Source organism: Columba livia, chromosome 2 (assembly GCF_036013475.1).
Source record: "Columba livia isolate bColLiv1 breed racing homer chromosome 2, bColLiv1.pat.W.v2, whole genome shotgun sequence".
Taxonomy (NCBI): domain Eukaryota; kingdom Metazoa; phylum Chordata; class Aves; order Columbiformes; family Columbidae; genus Columba; species Columba livia.
In genome coordinates this window covers 54,761,473-54,788,542 of record NC_088603.1, presented here as the reverse complement: position 1 = coordinate 54,788,542, position 27,070 = coordinate 54,761,473, and the positions used below count along the sequence as shown (strand labels likewise).

General features: G+C 38.7%; 1 protein-coding gene across 3 annotated transcripts in view; it reads left to right on the top strand.

Moving 5' to 3' along the window:
- The window catches only part of POU6F2 (POU class 6 homeobox 2), a 305,926-nt gene that overhangs the window by 221,001 nt on the left and 57,855 nt on the right, over positions 1–27,070 (top strand). The window lies entirely within an intron of this gene.

Genomic DNA, 27,070 nt, shown 5'->3' with positions numbered 1-27,070 from the left:
TCACTTGATTATGACTGAGAGATACAATAGCGTGTCACTGACAGAGTTATCGGGGGGAAGTGACAACAGGGATTTTTGAATTTAAGGCTGCCTACAACATTATCAAATTTTTCCTCGCCTAGTGTAATTATATTCTATTAGCCTTTGGACAAAGGGAGTGTAGACAAGTTAAAATGTAATAATACTGTGCAAAAGTGTAATGCTAATCTCTTGAATACGCATTGATCTAATTTTCACAGAATCATAGAGTATTTGGGGTTGGAAGGGACCTCTGGAAAGCATCTAGTCCAACACACCTGCCAAAGCAGGTATACCTGAGTAGATTGCACAGGAGTGTGTCCAGGTGGGTTTAGAACGTGGAATTTTCAGGAGGATTGAGTCACTCCCACTGATATGAACTGCAGAAATTATTACTCAGACCTTGCAGGAGCAAAAATACAGATTTCAAACCCTGGATTTCTTAGAAAAATCTTACTTGCGTGTATAGGTTATATCCAGGGAACTGACAATTTGCAAATGCCGAAACTCAGACCAGGCCAGCCAGGTACATACAATAAATATCCTGTGTTTATCTGAGTTACTGAGTTCTTAATAACTTTACAGATAGACATATTAATTTTTTGTTTTCTAACTGCAGTGTCGTATAAAGTGTAAGTTACAAGAAAGGTTTACCTATTATTTCTAGAAGGGAGATTACAGCAGTTTACTGAGGAAAACATGGTAACATGTAAATTATTTAAAGGCTGAAATGGACACTTTCACAAGTCATTAAACTACCCTATGTCTTGGAACACAAAGAGGTTATCCCTGGGATATTTATCTGAGGGGTCTGCAGGTCAAGAGGGGAATGGAGTCAGCAGAAAAAGAAGCAGCCACATACAGAAAGAGCAATTATTCACAAAATAAAAATGAGTATAGCGGTTAGAAGTGTCAGCATAAACATCTGAGATGCCTTTGGTGGGGCCATTACTTATGAAAAAAGTCATTATTGCCATTTTGCAGTAGATACCGTGTACCTATTTCATGGTAATCGTGGCTTGCACAGTATTCATTTATATGGAAAACCTACAAAGAAACCTGAAGCCACCTAGTGAAATGTAGAAGCGTCTCCCAGCATTCTGGCTTTATACTCTCTGACAAGCATCAACCTAAACAGGCCCTTAATATGCTCAACACTTGTATACATCATCTCCATTTACCTTCATGAATCAATAAGGACATGCAAGCCCCATCTTCAGTGTGTGGTTTTGAAAGTCTTAATCAGATTCTTTAAGTTAACAATATCCTTCACTCGAAATCATAGAAAGTAAGATCACAGTTCTGGTTATAACCTCACTTGGAAGTTTGAAGGCCAGTGAGATGCTGCTCTGTGTTCCAGGAGTGTCCAAAAAATGTTGCCTTACTTTCAGATAAGATTTGTCCCTCATCTGAGCACCAGATATTGGAATTTGCACATTTTTTCTGGACATGCTCTTTTGAGTCTGTCATTTCTTCACAGGAGAAAGTCTTATATTAGGATTAGGCAAAAATCAGACCCAAGGGTATTTCATGGTCCCAACAAAGATTTGACTCCAAACCAAAAAAAAGAAGAAAACAGAAAAAGCAGGGTAGCTGACAAAGTTTCACATGGCTGAAATAAAACCGTGAAGTCTGATTTAGTGCATTACTGTATCATATGCACATGCACACCTACGCTACTTGAGAAACTGGATTCAAAATGAAGAGCCCAAAACTGCGGAATTTTAGTACTACTGAAACACTTTCTTTGTGAGCTTATGGAGTGAGAGACTTCCTAAACATGATCAAAATTCCAAAAGTTTCAGTTTCAATGGAAATAATAAAGCAATAAATTTTTCCATCAACATTTTTAAAACCTATTTGCCAAAAAACAAGAAAAAAAAAGTAACAAAATATTTTAAGTTCATCCTTATCTTGGAAATCACCATGGGCTTCAGAAATACTACCTGGTGCTTAGAAAATCTGAATCTGACATTTTTCCAGTAAACTGGAAAGCTGCACACTGTTGAATATGATCTTCACATTAGGGTGCTGTTTTTAAATTTCCCAGGGGGTGATTCAGCGCTTCACGGCAACAGGGGTAATGATCTGAGGAGGAGACTCCTCCCAAAGTAAAAAGAAAAGATCAATACACTTGCCACTTCTGACAGCTGACAGACCAGGGTTTGCCCTATGAAATGAAAGTCAGCCATGCCAGGGAAATGGTCCAGCGCTGAGCAAAGGAGCTTTAAATCAAGAGCTGAGGTTTGTAATCGTCAGGGCGATAACCACCCTCATTTTCCTACAACCTGTTCCTTTTCAAAATGCCTAGCAACCTTCTTTTAAACAGCTAAACAACTCAAGACATGGTTTTCATTAGTTTTTGTTGAAAACTGTAGATTCACTGAAGAACAAGTCTGTTCATGGCATCTGGTGAAATAATCTCATGAAACAATACCTTAGCTTCAGGTTCAAGCCTTTCGCTACATCTGGTTCAGATGGGAGGCTTCAACCATGTTCTCCACATGCTGGTGAATGCCCTGATTTGACAGAATAATGAATGCTTGTGGGAGTATAAATAGTTGACTGTTCATTAGGCCATAAGTAGGACTTAACCTTCTACCTGTCCCAATGAGCATGGTAACTTTTACAAAAGAAACAATTCTAAATAACAGTGGAGAAAGTTCATGACTCTGAAACTTACTATGTATATGTATGTCTTTTCTGTTTGAGAATTGTCTGCTCGAAGTTTAAACGAACCATTTGTGTAAGTGCTAGACAAGCCCACAAGGAGCTCTGTTAATATTCGAGATATAAGCTAAGACTTGTTTGGCTTTGTTCTCGTTGGGGAGAAGAGGGGCTGAACATATGGGTTACATGATATTCCATCAGCTGTTTGAATGGGAGCGCTGCCACTTTAGCATAGGATGAGCACTACTTTTTCTGGGAGGGCTGGCTGGCATTTGGGTTGTGTCTGCCTAATGGATGAAAGATGTTTCCCCAGCTCCTTTAAGGGGGAATTTTTTAAAAGATGGTTGATACAGAAAGATGAGTATAAGGTACATAGGGAGGATAGGTCTGATGAAAGTTGATCACATTTTTAAAAAATAATTGGTATCTTCTGAGAATAAGGAATAATCTTTAATGTAGGTATTGAGTGACTTCCTATCACTCAACACTAATTTTAATATAATGGAGTGTTGAAATGCTTCTAGAAAGTCCTGTTAAAATAAATCCTTAAATGTCTAAATGTTAGCTGCAATAAGATTGAGATTTTATGAGCAAAATTTGACTTTTAATGACATTAAGTCAATACAGACTTTAAAAAAACTGGGAATTACAGGTTCTGAAAATAAAGTTTTAGCCTTAGTGCTTTGACAAAGATCCGTGACCCCTGTCCCTTTAAATATTGAACTCAGACTGTAAAAATATCACTTCTTATTGATCACATGGTTATTAAAGTCAATCAAATGCTCAATTTATATGTCAAATACTTGTAATATTTCCTGTAAATATTAGAACAAAAGAAGAGGGTGATAATATCATTGCATTCAGTTGCATTAGATTTATTCAGCTTTTCATGACTGAGGAATAATAAAAGTGTCACTAAGAAATGCATTAAATATGCCGAGCATTTATCAAGACTAAATAAGTTTACAGCTGCATCATGTATGTGGCGTATTTGTGTGTTGGTTCATGTATACAAAGACAGGATCACACCCATCCATGTTACGGAGTATGAATACATATATACCATGTGCTCTCATTCTCTCCTTTATGTTTACCTTCCCACTGCCTGTCACATACTTGCAACCCTGGAAGGGTATGGTTTATTTGTTGAATCGCAAAGAGAATGAGGAAACTTAATCAGTCAACAGATATTAATTAAATGTTAAAGGCAGGTTTTAAAGTACCTTCAATATATATTGCTCCTAATGACATTCAAGTGCGCTTACAAGGGAGGTCAGCAGGGAGATCTTTAGATCTCCTAGGCTCCCCCAAGATGCCTTTCCATAACCAAATGCTTTCATATGAGTAATCGAAAGAAACCTTTAGTCAACCACTGGGGAGTCTTTACAGCCTGACTTCGATTGGAGTCTGAGTGCAGGCCTGTGAGCAGGAGGTGTTTGTAAGCATTTCTAATGGCATTTTGATGTACATGTACAAAATTGATGTCGGAAGGATCATTGTAAAGTCCCAAACAGTGGAATATTGAGGACATTTTCAGGTGGCAGTCAGATTCTGGCTGGGTGAGCCCAGTATATTTTCTCATGTCACAGTTGATTAGGTTCACAGGGAAGTGGAAAGAGTAAAAAATTCTCTTATTACTGCAGCAATGCCATATCAGCCTCTTTTCCCTTTGAATGCAACATTAGTTTTTGTCCAGAACTCTAACTGCTTTCTACAGTTTGGGGAATTGTAAAGCAGAAACAATTTTCCCAGCTAGGCTGACCTTCACAGTAATGAGAAATGACTGGAATTTCTCTCTATTTCTCTAACATTTGGGGAGGGGGGCAGGAGGAATGTGTTTGTTTTACCTGATATTATGTTGTGGGTGTCTATTTGGCACTTTGAGCCTAATTTTTTTCCATTCAGGAGATTACATGGACTGTTGCACCATCTGACCCAGTAGCCAGCCCTGAAGTGTATAGAGAAGTGATAGTAAGGCACTTTAAACCTTTTGTTATCGCAACAGCAATAGCATTTTGTTTCAGCCATTAAATGATCTTTTTTTTTTTTTTTTTGTGGGATGGCTATTTTCATTTACTCTTCAGTACTTGTTCAGATGATGAGCAATGATCTTGGGAAAATTTAAGATTCATTAGAGGCCAGGCAGATGGGAAAGCCTCAAGACAGAGATGCATCTACAGAGCGTTCCCTGTGAGGCTGGCACTGTACTGCTACAATGCTGATCATCTCTTGGGGACGGGATATGAAAATTCTGCATTTCTCTGCAAAGCAATTTAGTACTATGTCTGAACAGTCTTTAACAGCAGCACATCTGGCTAGAAATATGACTTGTTTCCTTGTTCTTACCAGCTGTTTCAGAATAAACCTCTTTCCCTGTGGAATCTGAGGCCTCTAGCAATGCATGGTGGTCCAAGCTAGGGCTGCCCTGCAGATGGAGAAGTAGCATTGCGGAGGTGTTAACATACCCAAGCTACATTTTGTGAAGAAAAATTCAATGCCAGGAAGAGTAAAGGTCCTACGACAGGGCATTAAATGCAACGAGCCACCCAAGTAAACATGCAGGATCTCAGGCACACTTATCCAGCCTCTGCTAAAAGTCCATACTGCTGTATCTTTGTTGTGGCATTGTCATGAACTAGATGGGCTCAAGTGGGACTTCACCTGCTCCTTATTACAGTATCGACCTATCTGCCACTTGGCATCTGTGGTAGGAAAAATACCCCAGAAGTTCCTGGAAATGGGCACAGGTCAAAACATTTCAAACAGAAGACAAATTGGATCCAATCTCTGGCTGCAAATCACTCAAATATGAAAGCTGAGTGGTAGTTTCAGGGAATTCATAAATTTCAAGAGTTTTCCTTTAATTTTTGCTTTGTTATAGCTATGGCAGACTATGGAAACATCAAAATATCATGGAGGAGGCAGGTTTTCACCGTGAAGAAATAAAAGGTCTCAGGATATTTCTAGGAGAGGTTTGCATAGGTTGTCACAGTTGATTAGGTTCACAGAGAACTGTGAACTTTCAACAGTTTTGCTGTACACCTCTACTTTTACTGTAATCTGAAAGGCCTGAAGTGGTGAACGTATTCCATTAAGTTAGAGTTACATTTTCCTAGTTAATATATCCAAGTTATGATGTTAGGACATTTCCTTGATTCCATGTTAATAGTCTGCAATATGGGGAGCAAAGTCAAGGAATATTAAATTTTGTGATCATGCTGTAACTCCTGGAGTGTAATATCTCATTAACTGCAATTAGTGGCCCTCTGAAGCCTCCACTTTAATTTTTTTAAGCCTCCAACATAAGTGACATGATGTAATACTGACAGGTGACTTTTCTCTGATCTCTTACTTCACTCAGAAATATCTGTATGTCTGCAGCTCATGGATTATGAACAAGGTCAATAGGGAGGAAAATACTTAAAATTGATGGGAACATTTCCTTGTATTGCTATAGAGCATTACAGGAGGCTTAATTTAGATGACATTTTTCTAATTTTATGTTAAACTATTTGGTAGTCATCCTTGTCTTTCTTTTCCTGTCATATATGGCAGATGTTTCTTGAAAGCCTCAGCAACCTATTTCTTACCCAGTACTGCTTTCTCTCTATATTCTCTTTACTCCATACATTATTATCATGAGTAAGAAAGATTGGATTCCTGTGGCCAGTAAAATGAACAGGAATAAACTAAAGCAAAATCTGATTGGATCGAGACAGATCTGCTGGCCCTTAGAAGTTTAGAGTAGTGATAGAGGAAAGCAGCAATCTCAAACAGTGCTTGATGAAACAGTGCTCAGATAATGCCTTTACCTAAATGAATTACAGAAAACAGACTGATAATCTGAAACACTTTGTTCTCTTTATTATTATTAGCAATGTCCTGCTTTGTTCACTATTTGCAGTGTCCCAGTGTTCAATTCATGTTCCCATCTATAGCTAACCTTTATGAAGATTCATAAAAAGAGAGCATATTAATTCACAGATGTTCAATGCAGATCAATATTCATTGCAAAGCAATTGCAAACACATCATCTTCCTTCTTCTATTGGCAGCATTCGTCAGATTTTTTGTTTAGTCCTGAATCAAGCCCTAAATCTGATTTTATGCCAGTGAAAATCAGGACCAACCAACTCTGTAGAAGGTCAGGCGCAACACATCAGTACAAAAGCAGTGTGGGATTGATCTGAGTTTTTGTGAATTTTGGAAAGTTAGTCTTCATCACACAACTAAAACTTTATGACTGTGACTTGTCTTTATCCTGGAGTTTCTCTTAAAATCTTTGCACTTGAGAAAAGTTGGTCGAGCTCTCAGCACAGCATCCCGTTCAGAGCCTTCCCTGCCTGGAGACTTTAAGAAGGTCCTTCGTGTCGTAAGGCAGGATCTGATCCTGGAAATACAAAAGCATACCCTGTTTCCAGGACTGGTAAATCAACGTCTGCTAATGGTAGCCCTTAGTGAGAGAAGCACTCTCTCAAGCATTTCTTATCTGTCTGGAGTGGGAAGATGTACACTGTATTAAATTTGGCATGCAAGGCAAGATACACTCCAACTTCAAAAAGAACAGCAATGTCTCCACATCAAGTGCTTTGGGATTTGGGTTATACACTTGGCAGTTTTGTATTTGCTTTTCTCTCCTAAGTAGCAGTGACAAATCACTAGGTTAAGAACATACCCAATTAGGAATGAAAGGTGTTCTACCTCCTGATCTCTCTCCCTGGTGTGCCCATATTCCAAAGCCACGTTGTCACTACTGCATGTTAGGGGCTAAATGAGTGTAAACTGATCACCCAGTCTCAAAGCAGTGGGCTAAGACTTAATTATGCTTATTAAGAAAGGGACAAAAGTGCCTAAGATGTGTTGACCTCAGCTACTGGGCTATGTTAAGTGTCAGTGTCACCGTCAACCTGAGGCCATCTTCAAATTGAGAAAAACTAGTGGGTAGGCTGCCATAATGAGGAAGAAAATGAGAAGTGTGTATGTGGGGTCCCAAATACATGAATGGCACAAAGGGGCTGTGACTCTCCTGTCTGCCACTGGCAAGCAGCAGGAGCTGAGTCTCACCCTGCTGACAAATTGAGGATGAGGAGTATCATATCCTGCATCTCATCAGGCCCCACAGGTTGAGTACTCACACTCCCCATGGCTGTTAGGAATTCGCTCAAATTCCTAAACCTTTTGGACGCTGAAGGAAGCAGCCAGGGAAAATAAAAAGTGTCTAAATACAGGAGAAATAAAAGCAGTATATCACTATTGGAAATGGTGTTCGTTCCTGGCTCTGGCCTGCAGGAAGCGGATGAGTGCTGCTGAAAACTGTGGAGAGCCAGGACATTACTGCTCTCTGCCCTACATCTCTGCAGGAAACCTGAGCATAACCTTTAGTGAGTGATCTCCTAAATGCAAATGATGTTCATAGCAATTATTTTGAGGTTTTTCTGCCCCTCCTACTGCCAGAATTAATGGCACAGCAGCAGAACGAGCAAGCGCTGCATGGAAGTATCCAAGAATGTGTGCCATAAATATACAGTGGCAGCTTGCACCTCATCCTGCTGTAATTTCATAAGCAGAGTGCCCTTGTGGAGCTAACCCTACCCCTCATCTTTTTGTTAAGATGGTCCCCTTCTCAGCCCATTTCCTACACCCCAGCACATACTCTCTGGACTTGCATATTGGGCCTTGCTGCCATGCCAGTAATTCTCCTTGTTTTTCCTTTGCTGAATTCCTTCCAAAGGGCCTAGGAGCATGCAGCCAGCAGGCCTGGGCAGCAACAGGAAAGTCTTTCCAGAAAACAGCAGGCTACCAGCCAGCTGAAATGGGGGATTATAGGATCCTTAGGTTGGGCAGAAAAGAGCAATGTGTAAAGCATGGAGTAGAATTACCTGCCTCTGTTCATCCACAGCCAGGCTCACTCTGAGCCCCACACTCTTCTTGTTGCAGAATTCGGAGATTTCTGGAGCTCTAATGATGCTGTTAGCACTTACTCCACTTCTAGCTGGCGAGGAGGCAGTATCATTTGCTGGCTTTTCCATTCTGTCATTAAAGTAATATTTTTAATATACAGGTAGTTCCCTTTCACCAAGCTAGACAACAGTGAAAGCGAAAATTCGTTACATAAATCTATTTAGTATGAATTATTGCCCCAACTCTGCTAAGAGGAGTATGCTTTAAAGTATTACTGTTAAAAAGACTAAGGAAAAGACAGCTTTAAAAACTTTGCCCACCCTCCTTCACACTGTGCCTTACTGGAGTGTCAGAACCAAATCACAGTGATCAGCAGTCGTACTGGCTGTTCACTGTTGCCATTGTAGAGCAGTTCAGAGATCCATCCACTCCTGCCAAGCAAAGATTATATTGATAAAGAAGATCTGGAGTAGTAGTGGGTGTTAGGGAAGGATCTAGGGGAACAGGCTAAGATCACCAGCCACTGGGCTCTGTGAAGTGCAAGCACATAGTCTGTAACATTTCTTGCTCCTGAAGATACTTGTGTCTTAGCAGACAAGCGAGACAAAGGAATTACGATTATCTCCACTTTACAGATGGAGAAATGAGTTAGTAAGAGATTAACTAGCTTGTCCAAGGTCACTCAGGGAGCCTGACAGGCAGAGAACCAGGAACTAGATTTTCTGAGTTTCTAAGGAAGGATCAATCTCTAAGAAATAGTGTCCTAAGCTATGCTTCTTAATAAAAGAATCTTGTATTAAAACGTTACAAAAGTAAAAATGCAATTTCTTTACCTTTCAGTTTGATTAATGGATTCTTCACAACACAACAAAAGCAAGTTCCTTTTATAATATAGACTATTTGAATCATTTTTTTTCAGAAAGTAATGATGGGGAAAAAAAACTTTGATTAATTTCAGGTAGATTTTGTTTTCTCCTTTTTTTTTTTTTTCTTTTGGCCGATAACTTGTAGATATCAAATAGATGTATTTTAAAGTGCTAGGATTTGGCATGATGGTGAGCCAACTACCAAGAGACCACCCTTTATAGATAATATAATAGTAGAACAAATTGAGTTTCCAGACCTTAATCCTCTAAGAAAAGCTGAAACCAGAGGGGAAAACTTCCACAGTGTTACTCAGTTGGTTCACCCTATTTGATTGCCAGTCAGTACATGAACCCTATTTTAGAAGTGATGTGATTTCTATCTAAAATAAGCTGTTTACAATGTTCTATGGGTTATTACTGTTTGAATGCTAGTTTCTAAAGTTCTTGAAAGAAGTCTACATTAAAGCAACATTCGGAAGATTACAGGATTGTTTCGTATTCTCTCTGAAATGGAATGTGATTTCATCTGCATCAGGCTGATTTATATGGAGTAATTTTGTTGTTTTCCTTTTGAGCATTTTATGAACTCCCAGAGAGATTATTGACCCCGCTTAAAAAGTTTGTGATGAGAAGATACACCAAGAGTAGTCCTATTGTTAGTTATAATGACCATAATGGACATAAATTTAGCTGCTCTTTTTAGGAGATGAAATATTTTCTTTACTCTTTTATAGGCATAAGTTAGGCTGAAAAGCAAAGACATGGGGAGGGGTCATGATTTTCTGTGAGTTCCCTTCCAGTGTAATATGTCAGTGTACAACAGCTGCAGAAAACAGGATCCCAAACAACCAGGGTTACTCAGTGAAGAACAACCACTAAGGAATAGTCCGAGGGTTAATTTTTTATTTATTATGTTGGAAATTTTTGTACTCACTTGTTAAATACATGGGCAAAATTACTTTCCTTATAACCTGGAGTGCCTTCAGGACCACACCTTCATTGTCCACAAGAAATGAACATGTGGTTAAAGTGAAATATAATTTAAGCACAACAGCAGATTTTCTGTACCATGGCCTTAGGCACTTGGGCTTGCCCTTTGGCATACAGAATGGTGCAGAGGTACTGATGTGGGTGCAGAGGTCTGTCTACCTTAACACTATACTCAGGATAATGAGAATGAAAAGCAGGGAGAAGGGGTCTACTGTGTTAGCACCATCAATGTTTTTGTGTGGCTTGGGCAAGCGTTTCTGCATTGCTGCTCTTTATAGTTTGCTCTCATTGTAAGACATGTGCATATATGCTCAGAGACCAATCACAGGTTCCTGAAGCGAAGAGCTACAAGGTCCTGAATCTGTCAGTCTGCTTTAGATGCAGAGGTAATCACATTGCCATTTAATTTAATGATCATTTGACTTAAACATGCCATTTGGGAGCTAGGCTATATAGTCCTATATAGTTATGGATCAGAGGTAGGCCCTTAATGCGGGTGGTTACCTCTCTCTGCTCAAATCTAAATCACTAAGTAACACATAGACAGACCAGGTCAGGCAGCAGGACTTGGTGTGCAGTATGACTAAAACCTGGAAAAAATGCAAAACTCCATTTGAAATGGGTCCTGCTACAAGGCACATCCCTTTGGTATGTGCCATCCAACTGAGCCACTTAAATGTATGCTCAGTTGCCCCCATGGTCAAGGGAAAAGCAGAGCTCAGAAAAGGACCTTGTCTTGTAAGCTCTGAATTACCCCTAGAGCATCTGTTTCCCTTTACCAGCTACAGAGACAATGAAGGGTGGTGACTGGCTTTGTAACTTTAGTGTCTGAAAGGAGGTGTTGGGGGCATTTCTCAGACAGAAAGAAAATAAAAGTGTGACTGCATTGTGGGCTAACTGTATTCCCACACAGGCCATTTTTGTAGCTTTGTGACAGAATATGGGCTTGAGAGGAACACTGTCACAAGGGTTTTTCTCCTGTACTAATGTAAGGTGTATCAGAATAGTTGTGACACTATTTTGTAAAACTAAAAAGAACACTAGTCAAAAAGACTTCATGTTTCTAAGATCATCACATATAGATTAAAGGCTCATCTCTTATGCAATGACTTATGTATGCCTATCATCTCTTCTCCTAGATCTTCTGCACAGCAGGACTGGTGTATGGGCTTCATGAGATGCAGAAAGATGACAGAAATACATAAGTGTTTTGATTTACTTATAGTCTTCTCTCTTCTATTCCTAATCTAGGATTTAGTGTGTTTATGATGTGTTGTATGTCGTGTGTCTGATTTAAAATAATTATTTCGATAGTGATTCTTGTGGTTCCACTTTTTTGTGTTTCAGCACTCTTATGTTGATATGTTAGAATTAGTTATTTCTTTTATTACCTCAGTAGTGCTTTGCTTCTGTAAATACAATTCAAGACCTGTAATTTTTTTCATCCTTGGTGAGATTAATCTCTATATACTTTTTTTTTACTTGTGTTCTGCTTGGGTAATGGGAACATTTGGAAATGTATATATGGCATATTTCTTGGTTTTTTCTTTGATATAGCATGTCACCTATATTAGATGGTAGCCTATATTAGGTTGTTATTTGTTTGTTAAAGTCTATGGAGCAATCCTGCATTTTGTGTATTTTCTCTTGCACATTTCTTACACACTAACACACATACACGCACAGTCAGCATCGTGGACTTCCAGGGCTCATTCCTAAAGGCAACCAATTCATCTGTGATTGCTTTTTTGCTTCTTTCTTATATTGTTTTTTGCTCAGTTTTCCTTTTATGCCCCTTTTCTTTTGTACTTTGGCTTCAATGACATTTTTGATCCAGATTTGGCAAACGTGTTCCATGTACAGCATTGCTGTGGAATTCCTTTCTTTTTATTGCTGCACATTTGTTCTGTAATGCTGTAATTTGATTATTTGACCATTTATTTTTACTTTTAAGTTTCTGGATGTATAGTGTTAGAGCTTGACTCTCATCTTATTTAAGCAAAGAGCAGGCCTCCAGCTGTACTAGGTTTTTCCAAACTTTTAACACTTTTGGATGTAAAAGGTCAAGAATAATTTGATTATACTTATTTTCCCCACTGCCTTTATTACTATATATCCAATCCAGGACATTTATAAAGAATAGCTAGTAAGCACTAGTCATACATCTCAGCTATGTGAGAAGAATCTTGAGATGCCCTTACAACATCATCTGTTGAGTTCCCCTGAGTGAAGTACCACCATCACTTTCAGTTCTGGCTAATTAATGTATTTTGAAGATTCAAAGGCAGCCTGTACTCAGACTGGTCCATGGGATACCATGCAGCAGCATATAGTCTCTGTTGACCCTCCAACTCCTTTTTCCAAGAAAAGAAGAGGTAGTGGCAAGGAAGCAAAAGTAGATCTTGGATAGTAAGAATACCCTGAAGCAGAAGTAGGATTGCTAACATTTGAGAAAATGTCTGCCCATCAGTCACACATACCAAAAAACAAACAAACAAACAACAACAACAACAACAAAATTATAGCCATCCTTCCTGTGACAGGAGCCATGCCCAAGACACTGCTGGTGACGTAAAGAGCTGGCTGCCAACCATTTCCCATCAGTGACAGATGAGAGGCAGCACAAGAGCTCCCTAGTGCTGCCCACCATGTCATCAACCCTTCTTGTGTGGCTGAGCAGATGAGGCCTTGCATCAATGGCTACTCATCTGTGCCCACCAACCTGGAGGCCAGTTAGTCCCAATCATAAACAGGGGGCCTGTAGTACTCTAGTACAGCTCTTGTAACTTAACACGAAGTTTTTCCCCCTGGTTTTATTATATTTAACAGCTATATGATGAAGGTCATCTTGTGAGTCATCTTTTCTGCATAGTAAGTTAGAGTGATAGGTCTAGAGCTCAAGTAAGCATTATGTGAGTTACTGTAATTCGTGTTAAAATAGGACTTGATAAAAACGAGGTATCATATGTGACATTTACTACAAGAGTGTGAATAAACAGCAAGCCTGAAGGAATGGCAGGGTGCACTGGGGATTTCCCCACCACTGTAGTGGCAAGTTGAGTAGTGTATTTATCTTACAAAAAGTCCAGAACATTAATGGTAAAATTAATGTCTTCTAAAGAATATATATGTTGTCAGATTGCAACTTCAGAGAGAAGACAAGGCTTTCATTTATGCAGAGTGTTCTGATAGCGTAAGCCAACAAAGCTGAACCAATTGATTTATAAACAGCAGCAGATCCAGACATATGTACTGTGCTCTCCTGGATTCCTTATGTAAAGTGTCAGCCTTCGCTCTGAAATAGCCCCTTGTAGTTATTTTTACCATTTATGTGCTTCTTAGTTAAAGATCCAGATTTTGTGGGCAGCTTTGCTAGTCAGTTGTTCATTCATTTCTGTACCTCCGAAGAATGTTTTGGCCTTCATTAATATTACTTGTATATATATTGTGATAGTGGTTTAAGTGTTCAGCTTACATAATTACTAAATAAATACATAAATCACTAGGTACTGTGCAGCAAACAGGAAGAAATATTCTATATGTAGACTTACCCTGAAATAAGAAAATTGGTTTTAATTTGGATTTTGCCTTACTATGGTGCATCTGTGTATGTAATCCAGTCCTAATGGACTTTCGGGTATATTGTCTAAAGAGAAAACAAGCAAACAAACAGGATGAAAGAAAGGGAGTTATATTATTCTCATTTTTCAGACAGGAAATTAAAGAAATGAAAGTATATGGAAGAATTGGACCCCTAGTGAGATTTCTAGATCTCTACCCAGGGACCCTAATCACAAGACTTCCTTCCTCCTCAGACATAATTATTACTATTTCCATCGTATATACTTTGGAAAGTTTTTCATGTTTCCACATGAAATACTAATTTTCTAACCCTGAACTTTCCTTTTAAGCAAAATCAATGAAAAGCTATTGTTGCTTTTACAGATGCCAGGGAGAATTATTACCATCACAGGCAACAATAAAAAAAGATATTTTCACCCTCGGTAGATTGGATTACTGAGAAATAACCTTATAATTACTGTATAAAACACTCCGTTTTAACACTGTTTTTAATATCCATAAAGTTTCTGATTTATTTTTCACAAGCCAGCACCAATATGCTAAATTCTGCCTTGCTCTAAGCTGACGCAGTTACGCTGACCTCCCTGGGGCTCCACCTATTGCATTGATGGCTGCTAAGAGGCATGCTATTTTTAGGTGATTTATCTGATTTCACTGACATTGATTTAAATAAGCAGCATAATCTTCTTGAAATCAAAGGAAATATTTTGGAGTTCTAACAGTATGTTGGGAAAATCTGTGTTAAATTAGGTCTTTGTCCGGCCAGTGGGGAGAAGCAGCCTTCTGATATCCCCTAGCGTGGGTCACCACTGGAAATGTCAGGGAACCCTTGAGTTACAGTGAACTTGCCAAATGGACCCTGGTCCCTTGCTCCTTGCAGATCTTGGTTCAAATGCCTTAGCAACTTAGAGTGTTCAGCCAGCCCATGTTCTTCAAGAGCGAGAAAGGAGATTCACCTCAGCACGCTCACAGTGCTCTCTTGCAGCTACAACCAAATATCTGGCTCCTGGACCCACGCAAAACTGACAACTTCTGGTTTAGTTTACGCTATTGATCTTGTTTGCTTCTTCTAGCTGGCTGATGTTCACCAGGTCTTCTGCAAATCAGAGTCCTTGTTTGTCTCTTTGAGGTGAAACTAAGAGGATTGTTACCTGCCTGCTGATTGCTATTGTTGAAATAGGAAACAATTGAATGCAGAGTGACTGCATCCTGGTTTTGTGTTCAGTTAATATGTACTTAAAACTAGGCCATCCCTTTTCTGATCGTCTGTTTTCTTCTGGCATGGTAGGAAACCATGCAAGTGCCCTCTGTGAAATTTCTCTTTTCAAAGGGATACATTCAGCTTTAAGTTTGAAAAGCAACAGCACATACCTCATATTTTATAGGAAGTATTTGTTTTATTGCATGTGCAAGTCATATGAATGTGACAGGTGTAGTGAGAGAGTCTTGCCTAAAATTGCACTCAGGCTGGATTCAGCACTGTTTCTACCTTGTTGGAGATGCCTTAGAACAGCAGCATTATCTGACTGGGTTACCTGCAAAAGCATTTTGACCTTTGGCTTACCGCTTTTACTGACAGAATTACCAGTGGCAGCGACCAGTCCCGGTGGCTGCAAAGAGGTCTGCAGGCTGCACCCTTTCCAAAGGTGTATTTTGGCAAATAGTTAGGAACATATATATGTTCCTCCCACCACAAAGTGGGTGAGATTGGGAAAAGGTATATAAGAATGATTTCTTTGAAATGAAGTATTTCCACTCAATTTATAAAACACCCATCTGTGAGAGTGATCCATTTTACATTTCCTTTCAAGAAATCATTTCAGTCTGAACTAAATGTTTCATGTGACCTAAAATTTATGTCTTTTCCATTTTTTGTCACTCCAGGTCTGCCCGAAGTGTGTTTTGTTATTTTGGGGGGGATTTTTTTTGAGGGGGTGTGTAGGGTGTTTCAAGGGAATTTTTCAGTCTGCAAGCAGAAAAATCCATTAGTTTCACAGCTGTAGGTGTAAATGTTTTGACCTCTGACTTCAATGGATAGCTTCTCCAGTTTACAGTGGCATAAATGAAAATAAAATCAGGCTTTGGGTGAGAATATTTGATCATAACAAAATGTCAGTGTAATTAGGTAATTCTGCTATTTCAAATGAGAGCATTATTCCCCCCTTATTGCAGATTTGAAGCCTGTAAGAAATTGAAGGGGCTGATTCTGACAGTAGTTACTTCCTTTTAATGGATTGCAACTCTGCTGACCTCATTAAAATTACACCAGATTTATGTCCTGGTGGAGAGAAATCAGAATCAGACCAAGAACTTGCAACTTACGTTATTTTTAGCACCAAAAAAATTCCTTGTTTTGTAAAGCACAAGAATTGCTACAGGGCCCATAAATATTTTGTGGATCTGGTCAACAAATGAAAGCAGAAAATACTTAGAACATGAAGAAATTCATCTGTCTTTCTATTGACAGTGCCTTATGGAAGAACAAGAGTCTAGGTACAATAAGGCAGTAATGAATTTAATGAAAAACCTACAGACATTCAGGTTGTAAGCTGAGCTGCCGCTGAAAAAGATAGTACGTATTTTTGCCCATATAGCAGAAGTCCTTGGCTGAATGTGTATGAGTAGATTTCCATTGATAATAAATATGGAGGAAATTATTTATTGTAAATGATAATTAGACTTTCTCCAGGCTATGCATTCAGCCAGGAGGAGATACTGGATAATAACACAGGCATTATTTCTCACATTCTGCCTCCACACAAAAAAGAGGATGATAGGCACTAAACCTTGCCATGACTTTGTTTAAAATACAGTCATATCAGCATAGGGATAAATTAATATTTCCATGTTATTTTATGTAATGATATGTATAACGTGAGTACAAGTCCGACCCATATTTATCTGTGAAGCAGAAAAATCACAGTCGCAAGAACACACTGACACAAACTCTTGAGTATACCCAGGACTGCATTAGGACTGGCATGCAGGTTAACTTTAAGCAGTCTTTGCAGGATCTCAGCCTCAGATTTCAACCAATTTGGAATTGATCCTTGCAGCAAAAAAAAAAATTCTTCAGTTTATACTTGCAGTCATCACTCACATTCAGCTAACAGCAGTTCTTCTGTTACCTCAAGCAATATGGAGCTATGCTTTTGTTATAAGAGGATCTCAGTTTCATATACCCTCTTGCCATCAATTTATAGTGCCTAGCACAGTGGCAATTGCAAACACCTCAGAAACAATACATTCCTAGCCTATATGTTTTTAATTATATTTCCAAGTTTCATTTGCTGTTGGCAACTTGACGTTATTTTGATTTTCCTGAGGTGAAAAATATGAGTTTCAAATACAGCTTTGAAATTGATTAGGAATTAATATGGCAGCATTACAGACACAGTAGATTTACTGCTGCTTTTGCAGCTCTGTGTGAACTCTCATATGGAAAACCTATTGTGACCAGATCCAGGGTGACTTGAGCAAAGTGGCTGAGACTGGAGCTGAGAGATCAGAGAAAAAGAATCGAATAACTAAAACCAGGAGGAGGGTCTGTCAGGGCAAAAAAAATTGATACCCACCCCTAAAAAACCCCTGGGGAACAGTCACAGGAAAGGTGGGATATGGGTGGATTATGAAAAAAAAACCACCAACCAAACAAAAGGTATATATATGGAGATATATATATATAAAATACATAAGTAAAGCTCTCAAGGCAATCGGTAAATTTAAAATAACTGGTGAGTGTTCTGTACACCTCTCAGAAGAACACGAACAAAATTAAACCTGGAATCACTGAGCTGATGCTGAGCACAACCCAGCTCCACGCAGCGTGTGCAAGGGGGCTCTGGCAGTGCTGCTTCTGGGGCAGGACTTGCAGCTCATTTTGGGAGCAAGTTTCTTGCTGATACCAAATGAGGTGGAAGTGCCTGGATGGGGAGAGGGTTCTCTGAGGAAATGTTTTGTATGTGGCTGAATTACACTGTTAACCCTTCTGCCTTTCCTATTCTGTTGGAGCTGCATTGAGGGCACAATTTTTGGCATGTTAAATACACAATTGTTAACAGTTTATATGTAGCTTTACGTACCGAGCAGAACATCTGGTGAAAAAAAGAATAGTGGGTGTATGTACGTATAAACAGTGGCTTTAAAGTGTTGTATCAGTCCTGTGTTAGCTAGTGGGTTCTTATATGTTTACAGTCAGATTAAGCCTTCCAAAGGTGAATGTGACAGGACGTTGCTACCATCTGAGATGCAATATGCTCACACAGTGATGGTGCAAGGAGGGGGAGTTCGGGCTCGTAAGTCTTCATTGCTCTGTGTTTAGAAAAGGAGTAGCACAGATAGCAAACCATTGAACAAAGTCACATTCCCAGACCATCACCGGGCACTCAGAACTGTACTAACATGGTAGAATAGTGCCCCAAGGAAAATGCAAACAGTATCCTGCTTAGGGCCCCCCAGCATCCTTTTTTTCATGCCTTCTCCCCTCACACAGACTTTCACTCAGGTTTCTTGTTTTAGTGGCTATTACTCACCCCTTATATTTATTTTATTTAAATTTTTGGTTTTGACCTCAAGGTTTTCGAACTAAATGCTTCCTTCAACTTTATTCATACTTCTCAAATCTCACTTTGTATTCTGAGATTTCAGTGAAACACTGATGTCTAAAAATCAGTGTCTCCACCGATTTAATATCTCATATTCTCCATGAAACCTAGAAAACAGAGAACTTCTCAAACACATGGCATCAATTATGGTGTTTATGTAATTTTGACTTTTGGGTGAACTGATGTAACCACAGAGGATTAAATTCTTCCAGCTTTCTAGATACCTGGATTCAGAATCAGATTTGGGGTTTGGACTGACCTCTGTCTTTGCAGGAATCTTTTCATTGCAGTCAGGAGTCATCTGTGTCATTCTTCAACTTTGAATCAGATCAGTGCATCTAGTAAAGTCAGGTTTGGTGATGAAAGTAGTGAAAAGGAAAATATTTCGCATAGTTCCAGTTCTAGATCTGATCTTGTTCACATTCAAGTCAATGAGACTTCAGTGAAAGAACTTAGCTTACATGGAAGCAGACCTGTTTGGTGACACTATTACATTACAGATGTTATAAACAAAAGTATCCAGATGTATTTCTAGCTTCAAAAATTATGAACTTCGCTGAACAGCTGTCTTAGAATTTTTAAAGAAGTCTCATTTTTGTTCTCAGTAAGCAATGTATCCCTAAGTATTAAGTAGGATTTATTCTTCAAAGGGCAAAAGAGAAGGTCTGTACCTAAAAGTCCAATTTTTTAATATGAATATTTGAATAAACAGTTCCAGGCATGTATACTAATATTGCATATTGTACTGTAAAACAAGACAGTTTCAGAAATATTCTCTCAAATATTCAACATAAAGTGTCATATTATCATTGTGTGACCTCACATTACATTTTTAACATTTATATATGCAAATAATCATATTTACAGGAGCATGTGCCATTCGCACATTCAAATTAAAGGCAAATATATGTTTTAGATTAAAGAGATTAATTTGGTATGTCTCATGGTTGACACACTTTCTACAGAGACTAGATCACTGAGACCCAAGTGCTGGGCTCTTATCCAAGAAGACAGATGGCAATTTCCTTTTGATAAGAGTTCATTTTTTTAGCAGCAAGGGAGCCCTGAAGTAACCATTTTTCTTGTGGGGAAAGCATCTTTCAGAAGCCAGATAAATCATTCTAAAATAGACAAACACAGGAACCGAGGAACTAATCAACCTGAAATGAGCTGAGTTGCAGCCCCTTTCAGCAAGTTTAGAAGATGCTCTTTGCTTTCATTCTTGCCACACATGGGAACTACTTCAGAAAATTAAAGAGTTCAGATAATTTCTTCAGTACTTTTTCCTCTCTTATGGGTGCCAATACAATTTATGATTAGTAGCAATGTAAAATTTAATCAGATGAAGTAGTAGGTTTACAATACGTTTACATCATGCATCAACTAAACAGCTGTAGGTATTTTAAAGACGGCATAAACATAAAGGTAACTAACCAGACGAAACCAAGATAGCTCTGTTTAATTAAAATTTGGAACAGTGTGTGCCAGCTTGTATGGATGTGGAACACTTCATACTTGTAAGTTATAAATGTGGACAGCTGGGAACCCACAGGACTAGAGTCTGTGGGTAGTCTGTAAGTACTGTCCTGCTGCCAAAGGAGCCAGCCAGCTATTCTTTGTAGTTTTTTTATATTTAAATACATTTGCTCTTCCCTTTGGTAAACATATAAAACCCAGCCTCAGACATGTCGACGCCTTCTATTTAGTTTATTGTGTAGGATTAGACCCAAACAGGATCCCTTTCCTCTGGTTTCGTTTCCTCTCTTTTCTATCTGTCGTTAACAGAGCAGAAATGAAAATGGCTAGGGTGGTTTCCACTCACTCCTTGCCTGTGCCCTACTGTGTTCTTCATTATTCATGTCTCCAGTAGTTTTGTCCTAGAGACACGGGAACAATGTCTGCTCTTTATTTACTTTGCCATGGCTCTATTAAAAATATGCCCTTTTTATTTTGTAAATTGTCATTGTAGTTTTTTAGACTGGTTCCAATTTGACCAGCAGCACCTTGTTTACGAAGACATTGTGAGAAATTTTGTGCATCCTCCTCGTTCCATGTCATATCAAGGCGCACATGAGCACTGCGTGCTTCCCATCACCTCAGGTCGCGTCGCTTTGCATTGAATCAAGTCATGTCACATCAGTGATACCACTATCAGTACTTACTCTTGATAGAAAATTCAGCATAGATTTAGACAGCAAATAGCTCAACCACAACAAATGTATATAATGAGCAGATTAAGTATCTGTGAGAACCAGATATTTTAAGTGTCTCTGGCAAGTCAGTGCTTTCAGATATTCTAGTATCCTTGTCTCTACACTGTATTCTGCACATAAATATGTGATATATGTGCATATACTGAAATGTCTGTCTAAGCAGCCTATTTGGAACTCTTGCCATCTAGAGCTATTTGCAAATGTAGACCTGTGCAGTTTTGAAATCTCCAGGCATCATGATTGGATGGGTCTGGATATTGTAACTACATTGTATAGTTTGTAGGTTGATCATATCCTAGCACGGTAAAAATAACAAATGTTGACAGGTTTGGGGTTTTTTTTTCGTAATTTGGGATTTGCTTCAAACATTTGCCTGCTGGGGTGTGTTTTCAAAGAGTTATGCATGATTAGTCTCTGTGACAACCATTTTATTAGACATTTTACCGTGTTGTTCATTTATAAAAGTTAAACGTTGTAATTATCCTGTTACATAAACTAAAAAGAAGGCAGGGGAGGGTCAAAATAAATATATAAATAAAGTCTTTAACTGATAGCTAAAACATACAGGGATCAAAAAATATTTTATTACAGTATCTCTTTGGATATAATTAACTTCTTTTGCTTTGTGTTACCTTTGTGTTACCTCTCTTGGCTTTCTTGGTATTTGCATATTCACAGGTTTCTTGAAAATTTGACTTATTTTTGCTTAAGACCCCAAAAATAAAATAAACCAACAGAGCTCAGGCACCCGTAATTGAAAAATTTGGCTGGAAAAGTCTACAGAAATGCTAAATGGTTTTCATAACGTTGATTATTACAAACATTTATTTGGCACTCATCACTGTGGTATCTAGATGCTTTCCCAGGATTAAGTTGAAGCAGTCTTTCTAGTGTCTTTTTAAAAATTCCTTCAGGGACTTTGAGATTTAATGTAGGTCCGGGACCTATCAATTGGTACAACATATATGTGCACATTGAAGACAATTAAGAATATAAGCATGGATAAAATATTATAAAGGGTTTGCCAGAAGAGCTACGAGGGACTTCTAGGGAAACTGTACTTCTGCATCAATCTGTTCATGTTTATAAACCAGGCATATGGGTTTCTAGGTTGGAATACTCTGCTTCTCTGTCATCAAGGTATTGAAGATACTTGCATATTGCTGTTTGTTTTATATAATCTACAGTTACTGGAATGGGATGGTGTGGTGGGTTCGCTTTGGCCAACAGCCAAATGCCCGCCCATCCACTCATTCATTGCCTTAGTGGCATAGGAGAGAAAATAGGGTGACAAAGCTCATGGGTCAAGATAGAGAGACTGCTTACCCATCACTGTCACAGGCAAAACAGACTCAACTTGGGGATAATTCATTTATTGCCAATTAAAATAGACAGCGAGAAACAAAAAGAGAAACATTAAAATAACTTTCCTTCCCCCTCTCCCAGACCTAACTTCACTCTTTCACTTCGGACTCCTCTACTCACCTCCAATGGTGCAGGGGGCAATGGGGGGGTTCTGCTGCTCCTTCCTCTTCACACTTTTCCCCTGCTCTTGCACGTTCTCTCCACAGATCACAGTTCTCATCAGGAAATATCCACCTGCCCCACTGTGGCATCCTCCAAGGGCTACTGTGGTGGTACCTGCTCTGCTGTGAGGCATCTGCTCCTCCTTTCTCTGCTCTTGGTGTTCCCTCTGTGTGTTCACTCTTTCCCCCCGCCATGCCTCTTTCTCTGCAGCTCCCCTGCTACCAAAACCTTGCCATCTACACCCGGTACAGATTATAATGCTGGTCACAGTAATAAAGAAGGTACCAGAATATCCTCAGAAGCCTGTGCTCTGTTTGAAACAGTCTTTTTTCCCTTAAGACCAAGTGATCACTACCCAGAACCTGTCTCACGAGTAATTGCGAAAAAACTGGAATAAAGCCTGGAACCGGAACATGCAGTTCTCTCATAATCTAAACACAGATAAAGTTCACATAGATTCTCAGTTAAAAGTTCCTATAAAAGCAAATGCCATGCTAATGAAAATTTCACTTCTGTGATCATTTTCACATAGTCCAGAGAGAAAATAAAAATGTCATATGTTTCTGATTGAGATCCATTGCTGGATTCTTCTCAACATTTAGATTTATTTAAATCCAAGGATTTATCTGTTTTCCATTGAAATGCACCCATTTAGGCAAATCCTCTCAGTAGCTGATTGGTAGCTGATCTAGTAGTGTGATGCTCCCTACAGAAAGGATTTTCTGAGTACATAAGAGACTGAGGATATGTCGGTCCCTAATCAAATATACTGCTTTTCTACACTAATTTAATCTCTAGGAGATATCCAGAAATGTGTTGTGTTGTTTTGTTTTAGCAGTCTTCCTGAAAAACACCACTACTATTTTGTAAAATGAAGTTATGCTGGCTTTTACTACACGATACATCCCTCCATTCTCTGTTGATGCATTCAGATAGCTTGTGTTGACTCGTAGCCTCTCCCTAAAGTCCATTAGGAAACACACAAGATCTAACTTTATTCTTAAACTGCCACGACATAAATTGACCTTACCTTTCATGTTATAGGCCCATTTTTTCATATGATCCTTTGGCATCCCAAAGTGTCTTGGCTTTTCATTAGTCAAATAATTTAGGTTTTTCTTTTTGTTTGTTGAATGGGTGATATTGTAATAAGTAAAACTGGCTCTTTGATTTCCAGACCAGGGGGATGAAAGTTCAGCAGGATATGCATTTTACAGAGAAACGTAAAATTAGTATATAGGCCATCAAATCCGATCTTGTATTCAGCAATAAGTGAATGCTTAATCAGTTAGTGACCTTTGGGGGGGAAAAAACAAACCAAACAAACCAACAAACAAACAAACAAAAAGAGGGTTTTCTTCCAGAAGAAAACAGTATTTGTGACTCTCAAGCTGCCTGCAGGATTGACTCTACCACACTTTTCTTGAAATTGTTCTTTTTGAAGTCTGTTTCTCAACCCTAGAAACTCTCACTTCACATGTCACAGTTTTAGGATCTTGTAAGCAGTGCCTCTTTCATCCCCTATCGTTTTACAGGTTAGTTTCATTTGTGTGAGTTCTAGTTGTGGCAGTGGAATGGGTCCTACTTTACACTGAGTTAGAGCAGAAGAACTTTCATATGCTTTTCCCTTGAAAGTTCAGCTTCGGGAAGTCAGAAAAATGTAGTGAAGCTACTCAGTTATTACAAGATTCTTCCTCATAAAGTTTGCTTCCCCATATAATCATGCCATTAGCGGAGGTATCCTTGAGAGGGCTGACCTGTCACTTTAAACTAAGATTGCTATTACCTGCTCTTGCAACTGCTGGTTTGTGTGGGAGCAGAAATTTGGGCACTGGAATTGACAGCTCCGAATTTCTCAGCCTTCCAAATTGAAACATTATTTAAATACAGAAACAAAATTGGAAGAGGCATTTGTGGAATCTTTAATAATATATTTCTAATATTTCCAATAAGTGTTCTGAGGGATACAAACCTGTACTGAGAAATGGCATAAACCTCTCAAGTGAGAGATTTTATTTTTAAAATAAAAACAAGATATAATGTGTTATAAGTTACCTTGGTGTCCAGACGTAATGAAATGAGGTGTATTTCTCCATCCCCAGTTCGCACACAATATAAAAGGGGTCAGTTTAACGGAGTGTAACTTGTAGTCAACAGTTTCCCAAAGAGCTCAAAGGAAAATGCATCTTCTCATTTTTAATCAAACTTATTGAATAGATAGGGATGTTTTTATATGCAATTGGAAGTCTCTTACCCTGCAAGTTGGCCCATTCACTGTGATTTTTCCTGGAACATGGTACTACCCAGGGTACCTATGCATATCAGAGCCTCTGCTATCATTTTTAATAAGTAGCTTATCTCTGTGATGCAACTAAAAGCAATCCTGAGTGTCTCCAGGGTTTGTTGTAATTAAATTTTATTGTTGTATTTGAAAATGTACAGTTTTTGAAAACTGGAGCAAGAAAAATGGAAAGGAGATTCTAGGAGGTGATAGTCTGATTTTTAAACAGTTTTAACCCTTTGTAGTTTCTAGATTCACGAGTTTACTTATGCTCTTCAAGTAACTGTTCCTACACACAACTAAAGTCATAAACTACAGCAGCTGGTATGGTTTATCAGCTGATGTCAGGTAACTGTGGAAAGATTATCTGTTATGACTGCAGTCAGATGCTGTATAATCATAGGTGCAGTAATTTGTAGGTTCCTAATAAGATTGTAGGTCTTCTCTGAAAGTCTTACACTTCTGCTGCTGCCCCTTTCATCTCCAAGTATTTACAGCTACAAGGGAATTACTCCAAGTCCCAGCAATGCCCATGAAGTGCTGCAGAGGAAGGAAGGGTTTACCATCTTCTGATCTGGACAATCAAGAAATGTCACTGTTTTGAGCAGAAAACTGACAATTTTATCTATACTCCTATCTGGCATTATACTGCCATGCTCAGACACCACCACCAATGTGCTGAGGAGCATATGCAACTACATTTGGGCTCGCACCTTGGGCGGTTGGTGGAATTGCTTGCACTCTGCATGCAGGAACCAAGCTTCGCCTTGGTCATTGTGCCCGTCTCCTCTCTCTTCAGAGCTCGTCAGGACTGCTAATCAAGCAGTCATTTCAGTTTCCCCCTTTGTGTTTTATTCCTGCTTGATTTTCTTGCCATGGAATACCATGGACTGGTTTTGGAGATTCATAATAACAATTTTTTCCAAATCAAAATATTTCCCCCAACGATGTCATATTTTCTGTCCAGCGTTGCTACTAATCTTTATTTACTTATTTACTTCACAATTTCTAGAGGGATTGGATGTGCCCAAGGCACCCCTTTAGGCAACATTTTATATCAAGGTTTCATTTATAAATACTTCATGAAGGGCTAATGAATGATTAATAGATGTTTTAATGTATGACCAATCAATTGTTGTAGATTTCGCAGTGTCCAACAGACAAGTAGGTTTCTTATAAGCATAGATTATAACCATATCTGACATCTTCTACTGATGGGCTTCTAAACATCTATAACATACACACTACTCATATCTGTAACATGCTTAAAACATCTACTAATCACTGATTAATTTTTTATAACCTATTTTGAAGCAGAGCCTGTCTGTGGCTTACAGCCTTTACTGGTGTCTGTGACTCCCCATTTCTACAGGATTGATAATTTACTCATCATCTAAGGGCTTTGAACTCCCACTAATTTCAGCTCAAACATAGAGCTTTTCTGAGATAGCTTCAGCATTTTCACCTCAGCCTACGAAAAAATTCTTTGCTGTCCTTTTTTCTCCCTCAAACTTCTGGTTACTTTACCCTGCTAATATGCATTTTGCAAGCTCTGCTACAGTGTAGTGATTCTTAGGGGGCAAACCCAGTCTAAAATATATTTTCTTCCTGTTGAATTCAGTTTGTTTGATTGTTCTCAGGACAGCTGCCCCAGTAATGATGGTTCTCAAAAGGTTTTATATATATATATGTGTATGTATATATATATGTATATATATATTTATTTACTGTCATCCCTGCGTGCTTGGTTCAAAGTTTGTCCATTCTCAGAAAAGGATGACAAAATATAAACTTCAGATTAATCCAGTGAACAAGCCAGCTCCGAAAGGACATTTGATTCTAACAAAGGAACACACATTTTTTATGTTTGAGAAACCCATGTGTTGGTGGGAATGTTCCTCTGTGGGATTCCTGTAGTCTCCTAAGGTGAAAGCCATGACTGCTTTATGTGGAGCAGCCAGGTAGGACTGACTGAAGTGGGCAGTGCAACTCCCTTCCAGAAAATTTATGAATCCTGCAATTAATCATTCACAGTTGAGAAGCAGTAAGTTGCTTAGGTTCATATCTCGCAAATGAATTTTGAATTTTTAGTCAATTTCTACTGAACTTAATCACAGGGTTGAGTCCTCTGCGGTGATTTATCTAGATGTTAAGACCAATTCTTTAATTATATAAATTAAAAGGATCTGCAGGTTTTTCTGATTTCTGGTGTTATTGGTAACATGATCTCTGTTCTCAGTATCCGCAAGTAAATATTCTGTTAAAATCAAATGCAAATCTTTCAGTGATGGCCGTTTACAGCAGGATTAGGCTGCTACACCTGCAGCATTAGCACATTGAACATAAAGAAACATATCAAGCATAACTACGAAAAAAAACTAGTAAAGGGTAAAAAAGAGAGTTTTATTCTTCAGTGTTA